General features: G+C 42.4%; 1 pseudogene across 1 annotated transcript; it reads right to left on the bottom strand.

Annotated features, from left to right (window-relative positions):
- Positions 1 to 1,344: 1,344 nt before the first annotated feature.
- LOC307044687 (NACHT, LRR and PYD domains-containing protein 3-like) lies at positions 1,345 to 11,734 on the bottom strand (annotated as a pseudogene). The gene is made up of 11 exons (XR_013810684.1): positions 11,667 to 11,734; positions 9,902 to 10,006; positions 8,903 to 8,981; positions 8,659 to 8,749; positions 6,574 to 8,380; positions 6,319 to 6,492; positions 5,735 to 5,908; positions 5,004 to 5,177; positions 4,455 to 4,628; positions 2,268 to 2,314; positions 1,345 to 2,141 (listed from the first exon to the last, which is right to left on the bottom strand). The product of XR_013810684.1 is annotated as an NACHT, LRR and PYD domains-containing protein 3-like (transcript).
- Between the last annotated feature and the right edge of the window lie 684 nt (positions 11,735 to 12,418).

Consider the following 12,418-nt stretch of genomic DNA (forward strand, 5'->3'; position numbering starts at 1 on the left):
ACAGCACAGATTCATACAGATTAGAGATGAATACAATTGAAGATACAAATCCTACCGATAGTATATACAAGTTGAAATCAGTGTCCCAACATTAACAATCAAACTAAGTACGATACAAAGAGTAATGTGAGAAAAATAGAGAGTGGACAAGAAAGGCGCCAAGTAAGTAATAATAATAATAATAACAATAATAATAATAATAATAATAATAATAATAATAATAATAATAATACATTTCATTTATATAGCACACTTTAAAAACAACGTCATCTCAAGATGCTTCACAATGCTATAAGGAGAACATAATAAAACAAATAAATCAAAAGTCAAAAGTATTCCTTCAGAGCTTCATAAGGCTTGATCTCACCATCACTAGTTGGAGGTAGGAGTCAGGCAGGATGACTGCAGAAACAGGAATTAGAAACTTGGACAAACAACTCAAGTATCAATTAGCAGGCAAGCCCATGATCAAGTAGCTGTGTACCAGAATCTACGATCTGACGGCTTGGTGGAGCTGAAGCCCGGTATATAAAGCCCAGCTGATTGAGTGACAGCAGCTTGGCACCTGCTCCCCAGATCCCACTCCTGTACTCAAGCACGGATGCTCAAACAGACACAGAGGAGGGAGGTTTTCTGATCTCAATATCTAGCCTTGGTTTACAGCAGTTAGCAAGTCAACTATAGCTGATGTCATTTAATCACATTATTTCATATTTAAAATAAGTCTTAATCTTTCTGTAATAATACAAATATGTTTGAATCAACAAAAGCATGTTGTACAGATTTATTCTTCACAAAATAAGTTTTCTAATCTTAATATCTAGCTGTGGTTTATAACAGTCTATTTTCTCCTTCTTTCCCTGAACCAGCCCAGGTGATCTCCCTCACACCAGGTCAGCACCTCCAGGTCCACCATGACCCCCTGCTGTGCTGAAATATACAACTAAACATTTTATATTTCCTAGTTTTATATTTATTAATATAATTAAACTGAATGTAAGACGGTTTAATGACCTAGAGACATCCTATCATTCCACTGCTTATGTACTTCATGTTGTGAATAATTTTAAAGACCTCAGTAAATGAAATAAATATTTGATTTAATAATAAGGATTTTAATTACATGTTTGAACTTTGTGATATGGCACACAGATGTGATTTATAAAGAAGTGACAGAAGTGATGAGCTCTACAGTTCTGCTGTCTGCTTGTGTGAAGTGACTTTTTGTAGCCCTTCCCTGAATTACAGTGCAGTTATTGAATCTTTTTCCAGTTCAATATTAACTTAAATTGAGCAAAAGAAATACAAAATATTTTCAGAATCAGAATTCCTTTATTTGTCCAGAAAAGGGGAAATTCACAGAATTACAACCGCAGAGGTTTAGTGCTGAAAAAGTGAAAAGAGTAGACTGTATATTAAATATATCAAAGTAGGCACACGTTATTAATAATGAAGAAGAACAATAAGTAAAAACACATAAGTACACTATGGTTACAATTATGTATCAGCTGTGATCCTGAACAGACTGAACTCTCTGGGCAGCAGGGAGGAAGTCTCTGGAACAGGAGGAGACTCTTCCTCCTACAGAGGAACCAGAGACGCTGAGGAATCAGAGCTGAACCCAAAGCCAGCATAGAGAGGTTCAGTGAATGTGGTTCTGAAGGTGTGGAGGTGGATCAGTGTGTCAGAGGAGACTCTGTAGAAGGAGAGAGAGCCAGCAGGATGATCCAGATACACTGCTACTCTACCAGAGGAGGAGGAGGAGTAGGAGGAGGAGGAGGAGGAGGAGGAGGAGGAGGAGGTGTGTGTTTCTCTCTTATTGTGCCAGACAGAGTAACCACCATGAGAGCAGATCAGACTCCAGGACTGATCATTCCATCCAAACACACAGTCATAACTGCGTCCTCTCCTGCTGATTCCTCTGTAAGTCACTGATATATAAACCACTCCTCTCCACTCGACCTCCCAGTAACAGCGACCAGTCAGAGCTTCTCTACAGATCAGCTGAGCAGAGACCTCAAATCTCTCTGGATGATCAGGATATGGCAGCTTCTGTCTCACGGATGTCACCTTCCTGTTGTCCTCAGACAGTTTGAGGTTCCTGTGTGCTGTGTTTGTGTCGAGTGAGAGTTCACAGGAATCTGAGGAGAGGAACAGCAGCAGTTATTCATCTATCAGCTGTTCATTTATTGACACTTTGAGGATGAAGGTTACATTTGAAGATGGTGGCTGCTTTGTTTTCATGAATCAAATTAAACCACACTCACACTTCCTCAGACCGGGTCTCAACCATCGGACTCCAGCAGGCTCCATCCTGAAAGAAGGGGGGGGGGGGGGGGGGGTCAGAGCAGCATGGAGACATGGACATCACTCTCAAACTCAGAGCTTTGTTATTCTCCACAGATGAACCTTCATGTTCACGATATCATTTTAGATCAGTCGATAAATAAAGCTCATTAACTTCAATTATTATTTCTCAGAGAATAAGATGTAAGAGTTGATCAGTGTTCAGTTAGTGTTCCCTAGTGTCCTGTTCGGGGGGGGGGGGGGGGGGGGGGGGGGTCAATTAATGTGTTTCTTACATGGAATCTAAATTAACTTGATTTAAAAGCATCTTTCATGCACAGCACTTTGGGAATGCTTTTCGCAAAGAAATGTACTTTCCAAATACAATCTATTGTTTTTATTATGAATTCACAGGACATCTGATAGTTCATCATTGTTTTTAAAAGAGGGAGGGGCCATTTAGTGCTTTAAAAATAGGAGAAGCACTTCAGAATCAATTCAGATACAGGAGGCAGTGTAGATCACATCCAACATGAGTGTTATGATCTCTATGTTTATGTTGTGGGTGGATTTTCTGAATCTTGCTGGGAAAGTAGGGTTCCCCTAACTATATTGCCAGATTTATAAAAAGCATGTTTGGTCTGCAAATTAAAATGATCATTCAAATCTAGATCATAATCTAAAATGACAAAGATGTCTTTCTTGTTGTTGTGTCTTTTATGCAAACACATACACCACAGTGGAGGAATTAAGTATTTGATTCATTGCCAGACCGTCACTCTCGGAGTCTGTTGCAGAAACCTTAGTCCATGCTTTTGTGGCCTCCCGCTTGGACTATCAATCAACCAACCAACCAATCAATCAATCAATCAATCAATCAATCAATCAATCAATCAATCAATCAATCAATCAATCAATCAATCATTCAAATAATCAATCAATCAATCATTCAAACAATCAATCAATTAACAAACAAATCAATCAATCAATCAATCAATCAACCAATCAATCAATCAATGTTTATTTATATAGCCCATATCACAAATGTTACATTTGTCTCAGTGGACTTCACAGTTTGTACAGAATATCAGTATGACAATACGACACCCTCTGTCCTTAGACCCTCACATCGTACAAGGAAAAACTTCAGACTACTGCGATGGTGTCCTGTTCGGAGTACCCAACAAAACCCTGGACAGGCTCCAGTACGTCCAAAACTGTGCTGCTAGGATACTGACGCACACAACGCCGTGGCAGCCCATCACTCCCACCTTCATCCACCTCCACTGGCTGCTGGGAAAGTCCTGCATAACCTATAGGATCCTCCTCCTCACCTACTAGTCCCTCCATGCCCCGCCCCCCACTACCCGACCTCCTCCGCCTAAATGCCCCACCACGGTACCTGCGGTCTTCCGACTCTGGCCTGCTCACCACCGTCTACACCAACCTGCGAACCTTCGGGGACAGAACATTCAGCATGGCAGCCCCCACCCTCTGGAACCATCTCCCTGCGGAGATCCGCAACATCCCCACGCTTGACGCCTTTAAAAAGGGCCATCAAGTCCCATCTGTTTACCAAGAACTTCGGTCCCTAATTGTTGTTGTTGTTGTCTGTCTGTCTGACTGTTTTTTTGTTTTTAGTTTTTTGCTTGTTTTCTTTTTTCTCTGTAAAGCGACCTTGGGTCGGCTGAAAGGCCCTATATAGATCATAGTTATTATTATTATTATTGCCGATTTTGTAAGTTTACCAACTTACAAAGAAATGAACAGTCTATAATTTTAATGGTAGGTTTATTTATTTATTTTCATTTAACTGTGGGAAATAATGATTTGATCCCCTTGCAACCAATACGAATTATGGCTCCCACAGAACGGTTACAGAAATCCTCTTCCTTAAAAAAAGTACTCCAAATATAAACGTGTAACCTGTATAAAAGACACCTGTCTAGGTGCTTAATTTTATACACCTGTAGCAATGGGACTGAATGAAAGACCTGAATTCAATGATTAAGAAGAGTGTCCTAATACTTTTGTCTACATAGTGTATCTGCTGCCTGTGTCCTCAGTACCCTTCAGTTTTATTATCCTGGCCCATCTTCTACAGGCTTCGCTTTTTGACAATTTTGAAAGCTATAATTTACATGAACAAATATATACATGTATAATACCTGAGAGTGTCCAGTCTCCAGAGAGGATCCTCCAGTCCAGCAGACAGCAGCTTCTCTCCTGAGTCTCCTGGATGATTGTAGCTCAGGTCCAGCTCTCTCAGGTGGGAGGGGTTGGATCTCAGAGCTGAAGCCAGAGAAACACAGCCTTCCTCTGAGACCAGACAGCCTGACAAACTGAAAACACATGAGACAACATGTTAAATAATCTCAGGCCACTTTGAGGACTGGAGGGTGAGAAAAGAACTGTGAGAGTTTAATTGAGTTTAAATTCGTTTTTCAATCATTTTTGCATAATTGTTGAATTTGAAGCCAAATGAAAAAACTGTGGCAAAAATGGAAGGTGAATAAAGGCTGAAAATGAAGTATATTTAAATGAGCAACCGGAAGCCAAAACAAATCCAGTGTAAAATATGTGTCATTCATTGGATTTCAAAAATGACTAAAGATATCTGTTTTAAAATAATTTAGTAGAGAAAAGTAGGATTAAATCCATTGATATAAATAATAATTCAAAAAGGCCATCGGCCGAATATATTGATTTAGCCTGACCTGAGGGTCTCCAGAGTACCGTGAGGACTCTTCAGTCCAGCAGACAGCAGCTCCACTCCTGAATCCTGCAGGTCGTTGTTACTCAGGTCCAGCTCTCTCAGACTAGAGGACTGGAAGCTGAGGACTGAGGACAGAGCTGCACAGCTTCTCTCTGACAGGTCACAATAACTCAGTCTGAAGGGACAAAAATAGAAATTGAATCGAATGTTAAACTGAACAAAGTGTTAATATAACATGTTTTCTTTGAGCAAAAACTGTAAAGTACGTTATATTATGTTATATAGGGTCGAAAAATTGACCATTACAACTGGGTTAGAAAAATACCTAGAGTACAGTAAACGTAGAAAACAAATCCAGTAATCATACATGTTATCGCAGCTTATACTTTTACTAAAGCAACCAACCAACAACCAGTTCAATACAATGTCTACAAAATAATTTAGGGTTAAGTATCTTGCCCAAGGACACTTCGACATGTTGCCAGCAGGGAGAGGGGGTCAAATCAATAACCCTCCCATTGGTGCCCGCCTATTTCGCTTCTGGGCAACAGCAGCCCAATATATCAATACATATTCAAAAGGAAGCTTAATATTTTTGATGAATCCTAACCTGAGAGTTTGACTAACATAACTATTTAAAAAATCATTTGGGTAGAGAAAAGTAGGAATTAAACCATTGATATGAATAAGAATTAAAAAGGCCATCGGCTGAACATGTTGATGAATCCTGACCTGAGAGTCTCCAGAGTACAGTGAGGACTCTCCAGTCCAGCAGACAGCAGCTTCACTCCTGAATCCTGCAGGTTGTTGTTACTCAGGTCCAGCTCTCTCAGACTAGAGGACTGGGAGCTGAGGACTGAGGACAGAGCTGCACAGCTTATCTCTGACAAGTTACAGCTGCTCAGTCTGAGGAGAAAATAATCAACAAGAATAAATCTGCAATTATCGTTTCAAAGATCACAGTCAAAAAGCTATAAATATAGGACAGAACAGGATGAACGAAGGTTCATCCCAATTATAAAATACTTGTCAAATAAACATTTTTTATCCGACCGCGATAATGTTTGCACAGTTCTGGGAAGTCACATTTAAACAAATGTGACTAAACGTAAAAAGCTGAAAACTAAAGTGTGTAAGTAAAGTCCATTCATCAGAGACAGAACCAAATTAGTGTAAATAGGTCATTCACAGGATCTAAAAGGAGACTAGACATGACATCTTTAAAATATTTTGGGTAGAGAAAATTCGGAGTTAATTAATTAGTTTGAATACACAATTCCAAGAGCCATCAGTAAAACAGATTACTGAATCCTAACCTGAGAGTCTCCAGTTCACAGTGAGGACTCTCCAGTCCAGCAGACAGCAGCTTCACTCCTGAATCCTGCAGGTCGTTGTTACTCAGGTCCAGATCTCTCAGACTAGAGAACTGGGAGCTGAGGACTGAGGACAAAGCTGCACAGCTTCTCTCTGACAGCTTACATCCACTAAGTCTGATAAAGAAAGTACAAACAATAATTTAAAAAGATGAGCAGAACATGTAAACCATGATATTTGAATGTCTCTGTACTCACAGAGCCTTCCTGGAGGCTTTGACCACTGGCAGCAGCCTCAGAAGAGCCTCCTCTGAAGCAGAGTATTTCTTCAGGTCAAACACGTCCAGATCTTCTCCTGATGACAGTAAGATGAAGACCAGAGCTGACCACTGAGCAGGAGACAGATTATCTGTGGAGAGACTTCCTGAACTCAGGGACTGTTGGATCTGCTCCACTAGAGAACCATCATTCAGTTCATTCAGACAGTGGAACAGGTTGATGCTTCTCTCCGGAGACAGATCCTCATCCATCTTCTTCTTGATGTACTGGACTGTTTCCTGATTGGTCTTTGAGCTACTTCCTGTTTCTGTCAGCAGACCACGTAGGAGTTTCTGATTGGTCTCCAGTGAAAGACCCAGGAGGAAGCGGAGGAACAAGTCCAGGTGTCCGTTTGGACTCTGTAAGGCTTGGTCCACAGCACTCTGGTAGAGATGTGTTAGTTCAGGTTTGGGTCTGAAGACTTTAGGCAGCATGGAGGTTGTTGGTTCTTCTGAGAGCAGGTTGACTCCAGAGGTGATGAAGGTCAGATGGACATGAAGAGCAGCCAGAAACTCCTGAACGCTCAGATGGACGAAGCAGAACACCTGGTCCCTCTGGTACAGTCCTCTCTCCTCTCTAAAGACCTGTGTGAACACTCCTGAGTACACTGAGGCTGCTCTGATATCGATGCCACACTCTGTCAGGTCGGACTCATAGAAGATCAGGTTGCCTTTCTGCAGCTGCTCAAAAGCCAGTTTCCCCAGAGCCTCCATCATCTTCCTGCTCTCTGGACTCCAGTGTGGATCTGTCTCAGCTCCTCCATCATACTTGATGTTCTTCACTTTGGACTGAACCACCAGGAAGTGGATGTACATCTCAGTCAGGGTCTTGGGCAGCTCTCCTCCCTCTCTGGTTTTCAACACCTCCTCCAGAACTGAAGCAGAGATCCAGCAGAAGACTGGGATGTGGCACATGATGTGGAGGCTTCGTGAGGTCTTGATGTGGGAGATGATGGTGCCGGCCTGCTCCTGATCTCTGAACCTCTTCCTGAAGTACTCCTCCTTCTGTGGGTCAGTGAACCCTCGGACCTCTGTCACCATGTCCACACACTCAGGAGGGATCTGATTGGCTGCTGCAGGTCGTGTGGTTATCCAGAGGCGAGCAGAGGGAAGCAGCTTCCCCCTGATGAGGTTTGTCAGCAGCCGATCCACTGAGGTGGACTCTGTGACATCAGTCAGGATCTCAGTGTTGAGGAAGTCCAGAGGAAGTCGACTCTCATCCAGACCGTCAAAGATGAACACAACCGGGAACTGATCAAACCTGCAGATTCCTGCGTCTCTGGTTTCAGAGAAGAAGTGATGAACAAGTTCCACCAAGCTGTACTTGTTCTCTCTCACCACATTCAGCTCTCTGAAGGTGAATGGAAATATGAACTGGATGTCCTGGTTGGCTTTGCCTTCAGCCCAGTCCAGAGTGAACTTCTGTGTTAAGACTGTTTTCCCAATGCCAGCCACGCCCTTTGTCAGCACTGCTCTGATTGGTGCATCTCTTCCAGGTGAGGCTTTAAAGAGGTCTTCTTGTGTGATGGTTGTTTCTGGTCTGTCTGGTTTCCTGGATGCTGTTTCAATCTGTCTGACCTCATGTTCATCATTGACCTCTGCAGACCCCCCCTCTGTGATGTAGAGGTCTGTGTAGATCTGGTTCAGAAGGGTTGGGTTTCCTGCTTTAGCAATGCCCTCAAACACACACTGGAACCTCTCCTGCAGGTTAGACTTAAGTTCACGCTGACACACTCCAGAACGACTTCCTGAATGAACACACAACAAATCAGATCAATGAGTCAAATACATCCTTAAAGAATGAGGATCTGAATATACTTTGTTCCATCTCTTGAGACTTTAGTCAACATTTATCCAGCTTGTTAAATCTCTATAGAAACCCTCTTACTGCTCTGCAGACGGTCAGCCAGCTCCTCCTGCTCCATGCTCCTCAGGAAGTGCAGTGTGATGTTCAGAAATGCCTCTCTGCTGCTCCTCCTCTGCTCTTCATCCTCACCGTCCAACACCTCCTCATCCTCCCTCTGACTCTCTAAGCATTCTGGGTAATCTGAACTCAGAGCCTCCTGGATCTTCTTCAGCTCGTTCTTCACAAAAGTGATGATGTTGTCCTCCAGCAGCTGGAACAGAATACATGAACAACACAATCAAACTAAAGTCACCAAACATCAGATCCATGTTGGACAGACTGACCATCCACTGATCTACAAAGTGCATCATGGAGTTGACTGTGAGCAGAACAGATGTGAAGTAGCTGTAGTTCATGTACAGACCATAAATGTGGAGTCCAGCTGTGTCTGATGCTGCTGGGCAGACTGACCTCTGGGAACCTCTGAGCTCTGCTGGTCCTCTCTGTGAGGAATCATGAAGAAACAACTCACATTATCTCTGATATGCTTCAGTGGTGCTGGAAATGTGGATCAGGTGCATGTGTGAGCAACAGGAGAAAGGTTAGATCACTGGATTTGTCTGGGCCTCGCACGGAGTACCAACTTTAGCAGCTGTAGAAGTTATTGCCAATTTTTATTTTAAACTAAAACCTCAAAATAACATTTTATAGACACATGAATTGGTACAAAGGTTAAAGGGCAGTGATATCACTCATCCTTGACTATCAGCAACACTAAATACTAAGAAGTGCCACGCACCAAAATGAAAGTAATCAGTGACTGTAATCTTTGATTAAGGTTTAACAATTATATTTAATCTGATCAAGAGCTGTTTAATTGTTCAATAGAGCACCAGGTGAAGAGCAAAACACCACACAGCAATTACACATTTTAGAAATGAGAAGCAAAAACTGCTGCAAATACAGGGAAACATTGACCTCCGACTGACGAGGAGCAATGGGAAACACTCAGGTATGTATTCACACAGAGCTGATCATAAGCTGGAGTAGACGTCCACACAGTTGAGTTTCCCTCCCTTTGGACGCAAGCTGCAGGATTACAAAACTCCAGCTTTACTTAAGAAGGAAAGAAATATAACTCAGATGAGAAACACTGAAGGTAAAAATGACCCTTATTTCTTTATTTAAAGAAACCTTCATCAGAATCAGAAACAGGTTTATTGCCAAGTTGGTGTTTATGGTGCTTAAAGCTTTCAAACCTGATACGCCTTATAAATGATCAAAGCTGCTTTTATTAGAAAGGAACCAGAGAAGTGTCTCACCAAGAAAATTCAACAGAGCCACACTTTCTTAGCTGGGTCAATACAACCTGAAAGCAGAGCAGCAGGTACCATGAAGGGGGTTATCAACTTTCAATCCCCACCTTTGACCAACAGAGTGTCGTCCATCTTTGAAGTAAATAGGTGTCCCCATAGACCAGTCACTCTTCATGGACACACAGCTGGGTTCAGGTTCCTCCAGCCTCCTCCTGAAACATGAGAAACAAACAGTTAGGAATCTGGACCGTCACAATGGTCCTAAATACTATTCATATTAGAATGTGTTTAATAAACAGGGGCCATGCTTATAAATACATGAATCTCAAAGAAGGGATGAGTTATGCCAGATTAAGATCATTTCTATCTGCAGTCCTTAGACAGGTACGCACATAATGGTCATCGAACACTTAAAACATCTCCTAGTCTCCATCACACTAACACTTAGTCAGATCAGAGCTCAGAGCACCATACAACAACATGAGAATACTTTATTATCAGATCAAGTCTGACATGCTTCTGGCATCACAGCAGCTCCTTTAGCAACGTCAACGAGGACAAACATCAAGACAAGAAACAAGGAACCAGATATTTACCATAACAACACAGTCACTGAAGACACCATGTTCATCTGACCTGGGATTTCACTCATTACATAATCATGGTTGGGTCAGAGATAACGTGGTTGGCCAGCCTCTAAAGGTTGTGATGGTAGGATGATTCAGAGAGGCTCTCAAATGTTGACCTACGACCTTTGAGCAGATTCTCTGATAGATTGGTGGAGCAGTTTTGATTTTAAAGAGGTGGACCTGCACCGTGTAGTATTACAGTACTGCAAAATACTCTAAAATCACAGATGTAAAAAATAAAACTTTATCTACTCTCTACTCTATTATTTGTTTTGTCTTTTTCAGATTCTATGTGGTCTTTCTAGAACAGAAGGGTCTGTCAGGACACCCACGTATTTATAAGAAAGTACCTGCGTGATTTTCTCAGTAAGTGTTACAACAGGGACAAATATATTTACCCTGTTTCATCAGAATACTTGAGAATATATTGATTTGGTGAGCCTGTCCGAACTCTAGTCCGGAGCTGTTTGATTGGATCTCAGCAGGTTTGGTTATCTCCTGCCACCTTTTTCTTTTTCAGTATTCTCTATTTTACTGATCTGCAGTAGAACACCAATATATGAGCCACAAAGACAGAGAAGACGGCACATACAAGAGGGTACTGTGGTGAATGAAGTCATGTATTTATTTGACTACCCAATGCTCTCTCATTGCCTCCCATTTATTCCTAATGTGATACCTGCTCATTCTACAGCATTTAGGTCTGAAACTGTACCATAATGATGGAAAACCACTTTAGTTTGTGGACAAATTGAACTGTATTTATTGTTGAAACAGTGCTTTAACTATTTTACCTGCTATGGTATTGAAGGCTTCTTTTATTGAGCCTCTCTGACACGTTACACTCTGGCTTCAGGCTGAACACACCTTGGTAGTCCCTCCCTCAGCTTCAATAAGAGGTCTCTGTTCTTCAGTGACAACAAGTTTTCTACTGCTGCTGATATAATGAAGTCACATGACGTCCACTTACTCTGTCTCTGAAGGGCGGCCTTTAAAATATATTGGTTCAGCTATAGACCGGTCACTCTTTATGGACACACAGCTGGGTCCAGGTCCAGATCCAGGTCCAGGTCCAGGTCCAGATCCAGGTCCAGGTCCAGGTCCAGGTCCAGGTCCAGGTCCAGGTCCAGGTCCAGGTCCAGGTCCATGCTGCTGCTCTGGGCTTCAACACAACACACACACAGAGTGTGAATAATGCCTGCTGAGCTCTGGAGGAGAGGACAGTCAGAGGTCTTCATCTCACCTCTGAGCTTTGGTGAGGCGTTCAGGGTCCCCACTCAGAGCGGGTTCAGTGTCCTCACAGGGATTCATAGCAGAGCTCACACCTTCACACACACACAACCAGCTGCTGGAGAACCACACATTATCTCATCAGGACACAGAGATCTCACACCTCCAAACTAAAACACTCATGAGACAGTTTCCATGTTGTTGGCTCTGTGAGCTGCAGCGTCTTAAAGACCCTCTCAATGCTCTGTGGTCTTCAGGACGGTTTGAAGACTTCAGGAACATCCTTCATGTGGATTATTCTTGGCCTTTCTGTGCAGATCACTTCTATTGGACGGACTCTGAAGAGCTCAGCAAGCCTTCAAATCTTCCTCTGTTTCAGAGGTTCATACATTTTAAACAGCCAACAGGAAACTGTGTTTGGAGTTCAGAGCAGAAGATTTGGAGGGTAAAAAATAAAGATGACGAAATAAATGTATTGATTTTTTTTTTTTAAACGAACAATAAATTGATGTTCTGTATTATTTTAGGTCCTTTAATAAAGGAACACACTAGTAGTTTGTGATTGGACCAGTGCTTGAATTGGGCCGGTACTCACCGGTACGCAGTACCGGTGAGTACCGGCAAGGTGCCGGTACTCAGTAAAATGCTACATGATGTGGCCTGCCGACATTGCCACTTTCATACAGATCATACTAATGCCCTCGATTGGTCTCTGTGTGTCATTCAAGCTCGGGAGGGTGTGTGTTAGTGTATGTGTGGCGCGAG

This window comes from Notothenia rossii (assembly GCF_949606895.1).
Source record: "Notothenia rossii genome assembly, chromosome: 6".
In the NCBI taxonomy this organism is placed as follows: domain Eukaryota; kingdom Metazoa; phylum Chordata; class Actinopteri; order Perciformes; family Nototheniidae; genus Notothenia; species Notothenia rossii.